Here is a 15,388-nt window from a genome sequence, read left to right as displayed (position 1 = left end):
CATTTTAGAGTCTTAGTAGGGATGCTCAAAGACATGCTGAATGAATGCCAATCAGTTAAGCAGTAGAGGCTAAGATCACCATCCTAGTAGATTCTTTATAGTATAATACTTTGTTCAAAGAAAATCTTATTATGGAAAGCTAAGTTTTTGCTGTCTGCCATGGCAGGAGCTTCAGGACTCATCTGAGAAACACTTCCATTTCTGTCAGCAACATTGTGCCTTATCCCCGTCCTACCGAAAGGTACAAATTGTACTTTTTTCTATTTATTTTTTAATTTATCTGTTACCAAGGTGTATCTGAGACCTACATGAGTCTCACAAAAAATAATTGATGAATCTAACTGATGTGCCTAAATATTAGTTGAGAGCTTCCTAGGTCCCAAGCACCATGCCCTACACCAGCAAAACAATAATGAAAATGTCACAATTCCCATATAACAATTTCCTATATGCATTGTCTTCCTAGTATTTGCATGACACTGAGGGAGGCACAATTAATAGTTATAGGCTACACTTACTAAGGCTCTTGAGCACCTTCTGTGTTCCAAGTCCAGTCATTATTTTACTTTACAGTATTCCATTTAAGCCTCACAAAATCTGGACGGGGATTTGTTTTGTTTGCTTTTATTTTATATTGTGGTAAGAACATTTAACAAGAGCTATACCCTCTTTTTTTAAATTAATTTTTATTAGACTATAGTTGATTTACAGTGTTGTGTTAGTTTCTGCTGTACAGCAAAGTGAATCAGCTATACGTATACATATATCCACTCTTTTTTAGATTCTATTCCCATATAGGTCATTACAGAGTATTGAGTAGAGTCTGTGCTAAACAGTAGGTCCTTATTAGTTATCTGTTTTGTATATATTAGTGTGTATATTTCAATCCCAATCTCCCAATTTATCCCTCCACCCCCTTTCCCCCTTGGCCATGTTTGTTTTCTACATCTGTGAGTCTATTTCTGTGTTGTAAATAGGTTCATTTGTACCATTTTTTTTGGATTCCACATACAAGCGATGTCATATATTTGTCTTTCTCTGTCTAACTTACTTCACTCAGTATGACAATCTCTAGGTCCATCCATGATGCTGCAAATGGCATTATTTCACTCTTTTTATGGCTGAGTAATATTCCATTGTATATGAGCTCTACTCGCTTAACAAATTTTAAGTGTACAATACATTATTGTTGACTCTAGGTACAGTGTTGTACAGAAGATCTGAAGGGAAGTTATTATTAACCCCTGGGTCACAGATAAGGGAACTGAGTCTCAGAGAGTGAGATAATTTTCCCAGACTCACACAGCTGGAAAGTGGGGGAAATGGGATTTTTTAACCTGGGCTGTTGGAACTCTAGAACCTATCCTCTTTTCCATTACACCACAGTGCCACCTCTGCCTTCAAAGAGCGACAGTTCAGCTGGGCAGATACAATCTACCTATAATGACCAGGAAAAGTAGAACTGGCTAAGGGCCAGTCGCTTCAAGGACCCTCTCATTTGGCCACTTCTTCCCTTCCTCCCTCAAACCCAGGTAACACATATGCCTCCTTACTGGCTTGGGCTCCTTGGGGCCACCCTTTCCTTTTTCCTCTCATGAACCAAGTAAAAGTTGGTTAACTTGGTTTCTGCATATAAAATGATGTTTTTAGAAACTAAAACTCACATTTCAGATTGGGACATGACAGAGCATCATTTTACAGAGTTTTCTCGTGCCCTGAAAGATGAGTACTTAACTCTGGTTATGACTGAGCATTTTGGCTGACGTGGCTGTCATTGGGTACAAGACAGGAGCTACGTGCCTGGAGGAGGATCGAGTCATTAAGGCAGGTCAGCATAGCCTCGGAGGGAGGGAGCCAAGGTGTGCCTTGTGATAAAAAGGATAAGTGAGATGGAGTCATTGACAACGACTGTGACACATCAGCAAGAATGGTGCTAAAAGTGTTAGTGCAGCAAAGATGTGGTGAAGAAAGTGAGGGTCTTCAGCCTGCTCTGGGGAAAGACTCATTTATTGTTATTTCCCTGGAAGTAAAAGATCATGTCAAAGCTATTTTATTTTATAAAATGGCATTGAATAATATGGATTTGAAGGAAATGAGTAATTTTCATCTGATTTAATCTCATAATGGCTAGCGTGGGCCAGAATGGAGCCATAGCTCAGGGTCCTGATGAAAAATCATATGTCTCCTTCACATTAGCAGTGAGGGATTTTCAGTCCCTTTCGTTACTTAATGCCCCAAGGAAATCTGTCTTGACATTCCTCTCACAGCAGCATCAAAGTGAGATTTTTGCTGTCTGTGGCCGTCTCAAAAATTGGCCACTGCTTTTCAGTCACCCAGTTTCTGTGCGTGGGTGTGACTGCCTGCAGTTGTCCATCCCTGCCCCAGTGCAAGGCTCGGATTCTAACCCATACCTAAAACACGGTAGATTCATGTCACAGAATTGAATGAAGTGAGGAAGACAAGGCTCTCCCCGCTGGCTGGAGCCATAAAGTACCTGGAGAGGAAACAGAACCCGAAGGGAATTGTCCTGATTTTATGGTAGGTGAGAACCATAGTATTGTTGCTGAAAGCACACTCTGACAAGCATTCCTGCTTGGGGAAGGTTCGGTACTTCATGGATGGCTAGTGAGTAAACTGTCCCCAAAGATATAAAGATCTGAGGCCAGTAGGCCTGCCCCTAAATGGAAGCTGACCTTCTGGGCAGTTGAGGCTAGAGGAATTACTTAGTTCTTTGGCATAAAGTGAGATAGGTAATTCAATAACTAAATGCTCTAAAAAGTTAAAAGATAGTTTTAGCCATTCTTTCATTTAACAAATATACTGAGCACCTATTCTGAGCAGAACACAGTCTAGGCTCTGTTGCGGATGGGGTAATGAAAATACTACTCCTCACCTTTCAAAAAAAGTGTCAGTAACATATTAGATTAAATATCTATACTAAAGTTGAATGATGAGATGGCAAGAGTAGAAAATACGAAATCATTTATTCACTCAACAAATACTTACTAAGCACATAACCGTGTTCCAGGCACTCCACAAAGCATTGGTGAATCATTGGTGAATGAAAGTCAGATTCTCTGCCCTTGACACCCTTTTGTTCTGGAGGAATGCAACCAGTAGGCTTCCATTTTGAAAGCAATGATTTTCTCTGGTGATTGAATATCTGTAAACTTGCAGTTGTATAGTTTGTCTGTGGGGCAGATTTAGCCATTGTCAGCTTTCACTGATCATGAAAGAATGAGTTTTTTGCATGTGGTGAACCAGAAGACCAGGTCCTGTCTTCTCCAGATACTCTTCAAGTGAAATAATCAGATGAGCAAGGTGTTGACTTATCCAGAGGATAGCCAGAATTGCAGGAGTTTGGGACAGCCTCCTTTGTATCAGAAGATTTCAGCCCCTACACAAAATCAAGCTACTGATTGAATTATTTGTGCTGTGCCTAGGTTCTTAATGGTGGATCCTGATTCTGGGGCATTCAGGTAAAGTGTATCATAAGGCTTTCAGGAAAAAAAAAAAAATTAAAATGTTTTTACCTGATGATCAGTTCAGGCTAGAACATTTGAATGTTTAGAAGAAAACCAACAAAAACTGGAATAATAGAAAAATAATTGAAAGTCCATGAATGATTAAAGATTATACCATATTTATACATCTGTATAATCAGTATATAGTAATTCCTATTAATCTCTAATGATCTTGGTTCTAAATTGCCAGAAGATACCCACATATGAACTTTTATCTTGGGTTAATTTGGGACCCTCTTCATCTATTGGAAAAGCATTTCATTAAATGCATTTTACACACACACACACACACACACACACACACACACACACACACACACACACACACACACACACACACACACACACTTCTTTCCCTACAAGAACAGTTTTGAGGAATTCATTATCCTTAAACACTGCAAATGCAGCTTGCATTTGGCCTTTAAAATATTCCAAGGGGCAGTTCTTAGGGATTACAAGGGTAAGCCTATTTTGGCATGTGTGTGAAAGTCATGTGGTATTTGGTGCTTATTAATTTAAAGTATTATTATAGCCACAGGACCTATAATACTTATAAAGTATTATAAGTAAATGTCATGGCATTTAGGAAAAAAAATTGTCCACAACTCTGAAATATCAAAGACCAGATAGAATATTAACTCTATTCCATTCTGATCAGTTTTTTATTCTGTGCCCCCAGGCAAAATATCTGTTCGATATATATGTTGCTCTAGCAACACTTTCAAGTCGTGGTAAACCTATTTTAAATTATGAGTCTGAGAGTTGTATGTGTAGTTAATTTTCTTTTTCCCACCTTGCTTGGATTGCTAAGAAAATCCCTCCAAAAACAAAACAAACAAAAAAACCATGTTTCACAAAGTGGGAATAGGGAAGAGGGGTGGTTAGAGGAGGATAGAGCTGGAAACAGGCAACAAATAACTGATAGTCTGAGAAATCCTCAGGAGAGGGAACTGTGGAGCAGATAACATTATTTGGATGCTTGAAAGAGAAGGGCCCTTTTTGCCATTTTATGGGCCAGCTAATTTATTTTTTCCATTTCTAAGGTACTGAATATTAGAATTGCCAGTTTCTTATTTAAAAGATCACAAAATATCAAATTGCAGAGGGCCAGTCATGTAGTGTTTCCCAACATGAGTTCCTCAGAAATGCTGTTCTTACAAGATGCTCTATGATAGAAGAATGTCTGGTCACATAAGTGCAGGAAATACCACAAGCTGCAGATTCTCCTGGAAAGTCATACATTAGTAAATGAAAGATTTAAGAAGTGGTACAATAAAGAATCCTTTTCATTTTTATGTGTCAGATTTTCTTCAATTATTTGACCATAGAACCCCCAATTTAAATAGCAAGCAGTTACTCATGTTACTCAGAACTAATGTTGCGCAAAGTATGCTAAATTCTATGGGAAGCACCCCTGTCAAGTATTCTTCCCTAAGAGTCCCTTAGCCTGCAGTTAGCACTCTCCACAATTGAAAACAAATCCACATTACTTCCTTAGAGCTCTGCTGGAGGATACTCTAGTCTTTGTTTCTCTAGGTCATAAGACTTCTTGTCTGCTTGCTTTATGCTTTTTCTGTTCCTCCACCTTCCTCTTTGGTTGCTTCTTTTATAAGACCCATCAGTCATCTCATGGGCAAATTTTACACAGAATTTATTCAATTCAAAAATATTTATTAAGCATCTGTAGTGTGACAAATTGTGCACTAGGTACTCAGATACTCAGGTGAGAAAGAAAAACTTAGAGACCAGCTCAGTACCTGTCTTTAAGGAGTTTACAGTCGAGCGAAGAAGAGAAGCCATTGTACACATTATCATAATAACTTACAGATGTGTCACCTGCGATAAGAAGGGTATAAAGAAGGTGAAAATAGAGGAAAGATAATGTCCTAATGGGGGCTACCTAAGAAGGAAACATGGAGGATAACTGAAATGGTATTCTAGGTTGAGTGAAAGCATTAAAAAATAAAATTACAGAAATATTCAAAATAGTGATGAAGCTCAGAGAGTCTTTAATGGAGAGTCTCCCAACTTGGCTAGACTATAACAGGGAGCAGTATGAACTAAGCCTGGAAAGGAAGTTTGGAGTTATATAATGTAGTAGATAATCTCATGTGTCAAGCTAATGAATGAAGATTTTATATGTGAGGTAGTGGCAAGTATTAGAGAATCATTGTATGTCTTTATAATGATACAATCAAAACCTTGAGATTAACTTAGTAGCAATTACTAGAAAAAAACTCAGGTGAAAGATGACTAGAGGCTGGGTCTACTGAGAAGTTGATGGAAATGCAAATAATATAAACAGACTCAACAAGACTTGGCAAGTAATCAGTTGTGGAGTGACTGAAAAACAAGGATGAGTCTGAGTCTCTGAGCCTTCTTGTCAGAGTCTGGGGAGAGAAATAGGAAAGCTGAAGAGCAGGGGCTTTTGGGGGTGGTAAGGACTGGGTGTTTGGGTTTTGATGTGTTCCTTATAAGAAGCCATGGGGCACAGGGATGGCATTTCTAATCAAGCAATTGGAAAGGTAAACTTGGACTCTGTTAAGATTGCATAAAAGACAAAATTTTTAAAGTCCTGTGGCTAAAATGAATGATTGAGATCATAGCGATGCATCAGATTCTCATGGAAGGAAGTACGAAGTGAAAGGAGGCAAGGTTTAACTATGGAAAACTCCAGATAATAGGGAAAAATGTCACTGAAAGAGATAAAGGAATTGTGTGAGGTAAAAAGAGAATTAGTCAGGGTAATACAACCACAGAAAGCAAGGGAGGAGAAAGTCTCAAGCAGTGAAGTGAAATGGTACAGGGATAAAGAAGGATCAGGGCTAGGGTAAGACCCCTAGATTTGGTGAATTAGAGGTCCTTACTGAACTTTGAGAGAGTGGTTCCAAGAGGGCAGTGTTGTGACTGTGGTGTGCGTTGGAATCTCTTGAAATGCTGGTTACAGCAGAGATGGCTGTTCAGTTCTCTTCCGTAACCACTCTCTGCCAAAATTTCGATTTTGTAGATCTACGGTGAGCCCGGAAATTTCCACTTCTAACAGATTTCCAGCTGATGCTGGTGCAGATGTGCTAGTCCAGGAACCATACGTCAAGAATCACTGTAATAGAGTGATGGAAGATTGTAACAGATGCAAGAGAATAAGGGAATAAAAGATAATCTAGATGTCTATGTGGCAAATGGAGGCAAGTTCAGAATACTTGCCTATGAAAAGAAGATGGGGAAGGGCAGTAGACTGTGGGCTAAATTTTCCTCCCATAGCACCCAGCACGGTAGCTTATATATATTAGGTTCTCAGGGACTAGCTATACACTGAAGATAACCAATAGCCATTTCTTTCTCCTTGCTCTAGTAGCAAAGACTTCTTAAATGTAGCCTTACGTGTAGTCACCTCTTCTAAACTCCTCCATCTCTTCTTGCCAGAAACTGCCCCCGAATTCCATCTTATGTCCAAAATACACCAGTTGTGTGACAATCACCTCAACTACCAAAGTTGGGGGATAGCTAGGTTTGAGGCTGTCTGCAAAGAGTTTAGCTATTAAAAGATAAGGAGAATATGTCAGATATCACTTTAGCCTTGAAAATGCCGCAGTGTGTGCATCCTTACATTTATGTGCTTAAAAGCTCAAGATCTGTTTTGCAAAGATATCAAATTTTCTGTTTCTCAGAAAACTGCAAGAACTTGGCAGAAAGCCTGTGCTTTGGACCAAATGCAGTCATGCTCGTGTGTAATCCCAAGAAATCAGAATGCAACTTTCGTAGTTTAGAAAAGTCATTTCAAAGTCTGTGTAGTGGTTTCCTTCATGACACGATGATTTTATTACTTATAATTTAAAACACCATGGTGCTTCCTGATGAACTGTTTATGGCCCTTTGATTTTTCCCAACTGCCAGGTATGTAATGCTTACTTAAATTAAATTTTTCATCTCCTATTCAAAACCTTTTAAGGACTCTCCTCTTTGCAAAATTGACTCTTAACCTGGGTAAGAAGAGAATGAAGAGTTACACAAATGTAATCACAGGGTGTCAGAAGGCTGAAGCTTCTATTAATGATTAGAAGTCAGCTTCAGGACATCCAAAGGTCACTTAGTTTGTATGTAAATATTAGCTTAGATAGAGGAAATTGGAGGGATGAAAATTCAATACCACGAGATACTATAAGAAGAAAAGAAACAGTATAAGAGGCTTAGTGTGTCCCTGCCAGTAATCATAGGATATTTATTGAATATCTACTATTTGCTTATCATGTAAAAGAAACTGAAATGTAAGGTACATCGAGTTCTTCAAGTAAATACTATCTTTGGGCAACTAAACAAAATTACATAAAATAGCTACAATTTTTTTTAAGTGGCTGTTGAGTGGCATGGTATACATTATGTGGGGAATGCTGTATAATACATAACAGAAGAGTAGTGACATAAATTAGCACAGTAGAGGCTGAGTTGATTAATTTCATTTAATGCAATATATCTGAAACATATTTGACCATTATACTCTCCCCCTTTTTTTTCAAATAACAACTTCAACATTCTAAGGTGTATACTTTAGGAAGTGAGAATGGAAAGGACAAAGCCAGACAAATAAAAATTTGTCTTAACTTTTGATCTTCAGTTTTCTGAGCTCTAAAATGGGAACAATAATGCCTATCTCACAGAAGATGCAGGAGTTAAATTAGATTCTGTGTGTGTGTGTGTGTGTGTGTGTGTGTGTGTGTGTGTGTGTGTGTGTGTGTGTGTGTGTGTGTGTGTGTGTGTGTAGTGGCACACTTAAATACTTTACCCTTGAATACTTCAATGTATTTTCCCCTAACAAGGGCATTCTCTTTCATAACAATAGGACAATGATCTAATTCAGGAAATTAACACAAGTACAACATTATCTAATCCACATACCTTATTCAGATTTTGCCATATTTTTCCTTCTTCCTGGGGAAGTGCCTCAGTCTTCCCTTGTCTTTCCTGACCTTGACACTTTGAAGAGTTTAGGACACTTATTTTGCTGACTCTCTCAATCTTTGATCTTGCCTGATATCTCCTTGTGATTATATGCAGGTTATACATTTTTGTCACAGAAGTGTCATTGTGTCCTTCCCTGTGCATCATATCTGGAGGCACCTGATGCCTGTTTCTCATTGCTGGTGATGTTCATTTTCATCACTAGGTTAAGGCAGTACCTACTAGGTTTCTCCTGTTTGCCTCTGCTTCACTTTCCAATTATGTAAATATCCTGTTACTAATCAAAGTTTATACTACTTGTTTTAGCATCCACTGATGACTCTTTTTAATCAGTTATAACCATGATGGCTGCCAAATGATGGCTTTTTAAAGTCCACGTCAAAAGCAATTTTAAAAAATTATGTAATCAGAGAGATGCTACTCTATGTGAATGCCTCTAGTTTACAGAATGCCACCCTGAAATAATGTTTTTTATACAGCATGAGGAAACATCCCTAACACCCAGCTGTGACTGTTAATGTTGTGGGGATAGCACTGCTGAGAAAGTCTGGGAAGTAATATCAGGCTGATGAACAGCTATGCATTTTAAAGCTTCTGTTATAGAGAAAGCTTTGTCCACTAATGTTTATCTATAAAATATATTGAGAAATATCGTGTGCTTTGAGATAAACTATTTTTATGAAGAATTCTAGCTCTGGCCACCAGGACTTGTTTCTGCTTCAAGACATAAAGAATTTTTTGTCTTTTGCTTTTACTCAAGCAATAAACTTATTTTGTAAATGACTGAAAGCAGATTAGAAGCCTTTAAAGGCTTGTTTGTAACAGCTACAGGCTTTCTCTTTCCTGCATAGGGACTCCTGCTCCCTTTTCCCCTTACTTGAAAATTATAGCAAAAAATTAATGCTCATAGTACCTGTGAGATGTATTGGAAGAGAAAAAAGTTCATCTACTTCTAAATTATTGCCCTTATAATAAAATTATCAAGTATTAGCATTTCAAATATTGTATTTTGAAATGTGATCTTTGTATACCATGAATAAAAAAGTATGACATCTATTGATCACTTATTATGCCCCAGGTACAGGATATACTAATAGTCTATATATTCTCATTTAATCCAAAACCACTCTCTGAGGTGGTATCCCCATTTACAGAAGACAAAACTGAGACAGAGAGTTAAGTGCTCTTCATTTCGTTTCCAGTGTTTGTGAGTCTTACTCATAAATCCTGAGAATTAGAACCTATCTTTGTTCATTTGTGTTAATGAGAATAGTCTTGAGATTGAGTTGACCATACCTGTGGCCCAAAGAGGCTCACTGATATTTTCTACTTTTATGGCCACATGTGGCATTTCCAGACCCAATATGTTTTCTTGAAATAGCACATTCTTTCATTCCTGGCAGTATCTAGCTAGAGACTATAGATTTACATTTTTGTAAATCGTTGATATTATTAAAGAGCATCTATTGATATTATGATTTAAAACTTTTACTTTTAAAATGTTATATACCTTTTTACCCACATACTAAATATTTGTTGAATACTTAATATGCCTGGCACTATGCTGGGCTCTTTACATGTATAACCACCCGGTTCCATACTTCCTGGAGGGTAGTTTTTAATTCTGATTCTGCACATGAGAAAGCTGTAACTTAAGAGACAGAAGTATCTGCTCAAGACCAAAACACCAGAAAGTTCGGAGTCAGGATTAAATTCCATGATTTGTCTGATTTCAGAGTCCACAATCCATATAGTACCCTGACGACACTGGCTTTCATAAAGGTGCAGGGATGTGTAGGTAAGAAAAAGACCAACGTTGCATGGTTGAGGTGACAGGGTTTTAACATGATGCAAGGCACATTTTCCTCTATTTCTTTTTTTTTTAAGTTTACTTCAAAATTTTTATTCCTGATTTATTAATGCAAAGTTCAAAATTATACAGAAATGAAAATATTTTAGAGGAAATTTGGGGCTGGGAATTGGGCCCATGACATTGAAGACAGTCAGATAATACTCTTCTGCCATTGCCTGATGTGTCAGTTCTGCTGAGATCCTCCAGTGGCCTCTTCTGACAGCTTTCTGCTGTGGAACATTAGCACAAACCACGTCCTCTGCCTGGAATGTTATATACCCCCATTCTGTGACAGGCTGTCTCCTATCCCTAGGTCTCAGTGTGAATATGACTTCACCAGAAAGCTTCTCCTGACCTGTCCATGTGCCCGACTAGACTATAAGTTCCATGAGGTCAGTGACGCAACTGAAGCCCTAGTCCCTAACCCTATGCCTGGCACATAATAGCTGCTCAGTAAATGTTAAATAGATGGATGGATGGGTGGGTGAAAGAGAAAGAGGGAAATGAAAAAGACAAGGCGAAAGAGGTGGAGAGGAAAGGAAGGAGGGAGGAATATTGTTAAAGAGAAAGAGACAAGAGGGAAGGGGAGAGAGAGAGAGGAAGGCAGAGAGGGGAAGAAAGAGAAAAATTCTCATTCAGGTTATACAATAAGCATGTTGTAATGCAAAAACTTCCTGGACCTAAGGCCAGTAGAGATGAATTCAGATGCCCCTTTGTTCACTTGTTCCATAGCATTGAATATATTATTTCCCCTCTCTGAACTTCTAATTCCTCATCAGTAAAATAAGGATTTGAACTTGAAGACAGGAGACATCTCAGATCCCTTCAAACTCTGTCATTCTCCAGAAATGCAATTGTTAGTGGATAAGTATTCTCAAATGCCTGATATGCACTTCTCCACTTCTCCTCCAACTCCCCAAAGACTAAAACAGCCCACGGCCTTGAACAATACAAATCTGTTTGAAAACACTTTATGCTCTGTCACTCCAGCTTTCATCTCACTAAGCTGTCTAAGACTATTGAAAATTCAGTAGGGTCATTAAAATCAGCTCGTCGATTTCTTTTCCCTTGTAATCTGTAAGCACTACTATATTTTGACTGAAAAAGACCGAAACAGCATGTAAAAGCATTAGCAGCAAGAATGATAGGCTGCACCATTTATTTGAATGCATGAATGTCGTTTTCTAGGACGACTGATGTTATCCAGGTTTTTCTTGATTAGGATTCTCCTGTGGCATCCATGCTTGATGGGACTGTGTGGGTGGGCAGGAGGGAAGAACAGCAGACTGGCTTGTATTAAACAAGTAGTGGGCTCTGTACATGACTGATTAGATCTGAGGTGATCCATTTCACTGAGAGGCTTCTGCATATGCCTGCCACATCATACCAATGTTCTGCAGGCTGCTAGCTGAGAAATGAGGTAAACCACACAGTCAACTAAGGTGGGGAGACTTGAATAAGCAAGAAGTGCAGTTTTGTAACTTCATAATGGACAAGTTATGCTGAGTCAATGGGCAAGGGCCACTTTTCTGCCTGTGCACACACGCACACGTATGTGTGAGCTTGTCTTACTTGAAGCCATACATTTTATGCACACATATCACGTATATACATACAAATGTTTATGAACACATGAGACTCCACTGAGTTTTAGGAAACACTTGGATTCTACCCAGTAAAGTTAAATCCAGTCAAAACACTGGATTTGTGTTACATATTCAAACTTTAAATGTAGTATTTCCCATGATACCAAAACGTACTCTGAGGTTTAGGGGGTAGCTACTAATTGTTTAAACTAGGCTAGTCTTATATACCTAAGTATCCAAGTGTTGAATTCTCCTCACTATTGTAAGTTGAACATAATCATGATAAGACTTGAACATGGCTGGATGATCAAGATATAGTTAATTCTCAATTAACACCCCTAACAAAAAAATAAATACAGAGTTTATAACGTACCTTTTCACGTGGGATGCTTTTTAAAGTTTTTCATTATTGCTGATGCTTCTCTTGTTGCTGCTGTCATTGGTCATGAGCTGAGTATAGCAACTCTGTCTCATATTTCTTGGTATCTCAATCATAGCTTCCTGTCATCATCGATGCTTAATAAATGCTTATAGTCATATTGTACTAGATTGTCCTAAATTTAGCATAATTTAAAAATGATCAATCTGTGTTAATTTTGAAATGTGTGTTTTCACTCATATTTGAGTGTCTATTGTCCCTCAACTCCTGTTGAACCACCTAATGACATCCCCAAGGCACAAAGGAGTTGTCAAGTTCCCCATGCTGCCATTCTTATAAGTTGCTTCATAATGGTAGGCAGCTACTTCAAACTAATGCAAACTTAGCCTTCTTTCAAAAATTCTCTTTATCTGGGCGTAGGGCCAAAAACTTCTGTTTCGAAGAGTTCCCCTCAGGCAAAGTAAATTGAGGGAGTTCCCTCGTGCATTCACCTGTTCCTTCAAAAATAGTGTGCCAAAAAAAAAAAAAAAATGTGCCAACAAATGTGTAGTGAAGCCTTTGTACTGTTAACTTTTTAGTTAATGCCCATCAAATGAAAAATAAGTAATTTAAATGAACTGGAGTCTGTGGAAAAGCCACAAGGCAGTGTAGATAATATACCCACAAATAAGTGAAATTTGGTTGCACTGAGTTTATATGGTCTTAGTGAAAACCATGTCAGGGTGCCTGAGACATAAGTGCTTTCTCAAGAAAATTGAAGAGGCATAATTTACAGAGATGTGACCTGGAGGTCCCTGCTTCATGCATCCTAATTAAGTAAAGCAGTCACTGAAATTGCTTTCTGTCATCTGGATAAGAAGCAATTACAGTTACACTTCAGGTTGCTGGTTTGGTTAGGGAATAAGGTATTGTATTTAGCTGACTCCTTCAATCAGCTGAGGGTTAATAAATTAATGTCCATAGTTGTGAAAAGGTAATGTGGCAAAGAGGGAAATCTAACTTCTTAGAAGATGGAGACTTTAAAAATTCAGTCTGAAACCTCTTTCCAGATCATAAAATTAGTGTTAGTGGTTATTTTTGTTTTCTCTCTTACAGAAACTGAAAAAAAAATCCCAAAATTGTTTAAAAAATATTTCCATCACCAGGTTGAGTTTTAACATGGTATGGTATACAATAAATTTAGTTAGAATAGATTTCTGATTTTTTTTCTGATTTCTTTATAAAACCTCCTGTATACTTACTTATCTCTACTTAATAAATATTATAATCTGTGATCTGCTGCCAACTAGATGATGAGTTCTTCAAGTGTTGATACTGGAGTTTTTTCTTTGAGAAATCCTAATTATAGCAGGCCCCCATAAAGTTTGATGAAGGAGTAAATTTTTATACTATGTTTTATGAATTCGCAAATTTGTGTCTCCTAATGCCTGTTCTTGAAATATGCTAAGTCTCTAAAAGTAGTTTCTGGCTTCTTGTTGTTGTTGTTGTTATTAGAATATTTTCTGGAAAGATTTCAAAGTTCGCATTCATTTGTTTTTTGGTAGTTTCATCTTTCTCTTCCTGATCAGTCGGCACTCTCTGAATTGCTGGTTACTTGATGCATGCAGTTAGCTGAGTGCTTGTTAACCAAGTTTTTACTAATGAAGAAAAGCAAATGAGCTCAACTGCAAAAGCTTTTGGAATAATTCTAATTAACTTCAACAAAAGAGTTGGCCTACTAAAGGAAAGAGTGGGCTGGAATTACCAACAGGTTGAGATTAGTCCACTGTTACCAACTTCCCACTGTAAAAAATGAATAAGCATGAGGAAACTGTTAAGAGATTTTGTAGCTGCTGAAACATATATCTGACCATTTTTAAATGCATGGGTGAGCTAGAGGAAGATTTAAAGTTATTTTGACTAATTTTCCAGAAACTAAATTTCCAGAATGTATGCATGCACACACATACACAGACACACACTGAGTAGTGTGCTGATGTATGTTTAACAATGCAAAGCTCTCTGGAAAAAAATAATGATACAAATACCCTGATTTGTAGCATTGTTGATTTCCAGCATAAATTCTCCCATCATGGCCAATTTCAGCCTCCAAAGGTGATGTCACTGAGCACAGTTAGGAAGAGATGTGCACAATCAGCTCTTACACTAAAACAAACCAGCTCAAACAAACCACTGCACACTCGGCCCCAGTATACCATTTAACTTCTAATATCTCAGATACTGAATCCTGTGAATCATATATAGAGGTGTGACCCAAAATCCAGTATGAAATATCTAAACTGGAAGAATGAAATATTCGCCTTTCTTTTCCCATGTTTCAGGCAACTAAACAGAACAATGAGGATTGCCACTTCATGGGAATAATAAGCTCATTTTGGTGAAACACATTCACTTGATAAATGATATCTGTCAGCATAAAGCCCTCACCAAACCTTCTATCATTTTGCTGATGACCCAAACTTACTGACCAAGCTGAGTGCTGACTGGATCTCTGCTATTCCAAGCAGAGCTGGGGCATGGCCACCATGAGAACCAGAAAGAGCAGCTTCAGAGTCCTGGCTTTGAAGATATTAAAGTCAGCCTCCCAGTGACCTTGCTCTCAGCCACAACCTGCTTCTTTGAACAGCTCTGTCTGTTTGGCTTCCCAGCAGTTTAGGACCCCTTCTCCTTATTTCCTGTGTTCCTTCTTGCTTCAGAGACTGCAAGCCCCAGCCTGCTTGAGATGGAGATATGGCTCATGAATGGAGTATCAGACGGGTGCCAAAAGACGCAGATGGAAATAGGATCTGATTGTTTGACTCTGCTTAGAATCAATAATTGGCACTAAGTAAAGCAGGGAGTTTAATCAAGGTAAATGGGACGGTGATAAATAGATAGCTAAATGGAGTCCAGGAAGTAATAGAGTATAATTCCAAAAGAAAGGTTACATTTAATCCAAATAAGTAAAGTGCTTTTGAGAGGGAGGAAGTTAATAGAGGGATACACACTGAGAACCGTTGATGGTATGAATAGCTATGTACTACACAGGAGGAATCTTTATGGAAAAACTGCTATAAAACATTTAAAACACACACACTCATACACATACCCC

At 38.1% G+C, this 15,388-nt stretch overlaps 1 long non-coding RNA gene across 1 annotated transcript; it reads left to right on the top strand.

Moving 5' to 3' along the window:
- The first annotated feature begins 215 nt into the window (after positions 1-215).
- Positions 216-15,119, top strand: LOC141278881 (uncharacterized). The gene is made up of 3 exons (XR_012332278.1): positions 216-241; positions 1,387-1,532; positions 14,994-15,119. It is a non-coding gene; the product is annotated as an uncharacterized lncRNA (long non-coding RNA).
- The last annotated feature ends 269 nt before the right edge of the window (positions 15,120-15,388 follow it).

Source organism: Tursiops truncatus, chromosome 6 (genome assembly GCF_011762595.2).
Source record: "Tursiops truncatus isolate mTurTru1 chromosome 6, mTurTru1.mat.Y, whole genome shotgun sequence".
Lineage (NCBI taxonomy): Eukaryota > Metazoa > Chordata > Mammalia > Artiodactyla > Delphinidae > Tursiops > Tursiops truncatus.
Note: the sequence above shows the minus strand (reverse complement) of the source record. Positions and strands in the feature narration are given on the sequence as shown.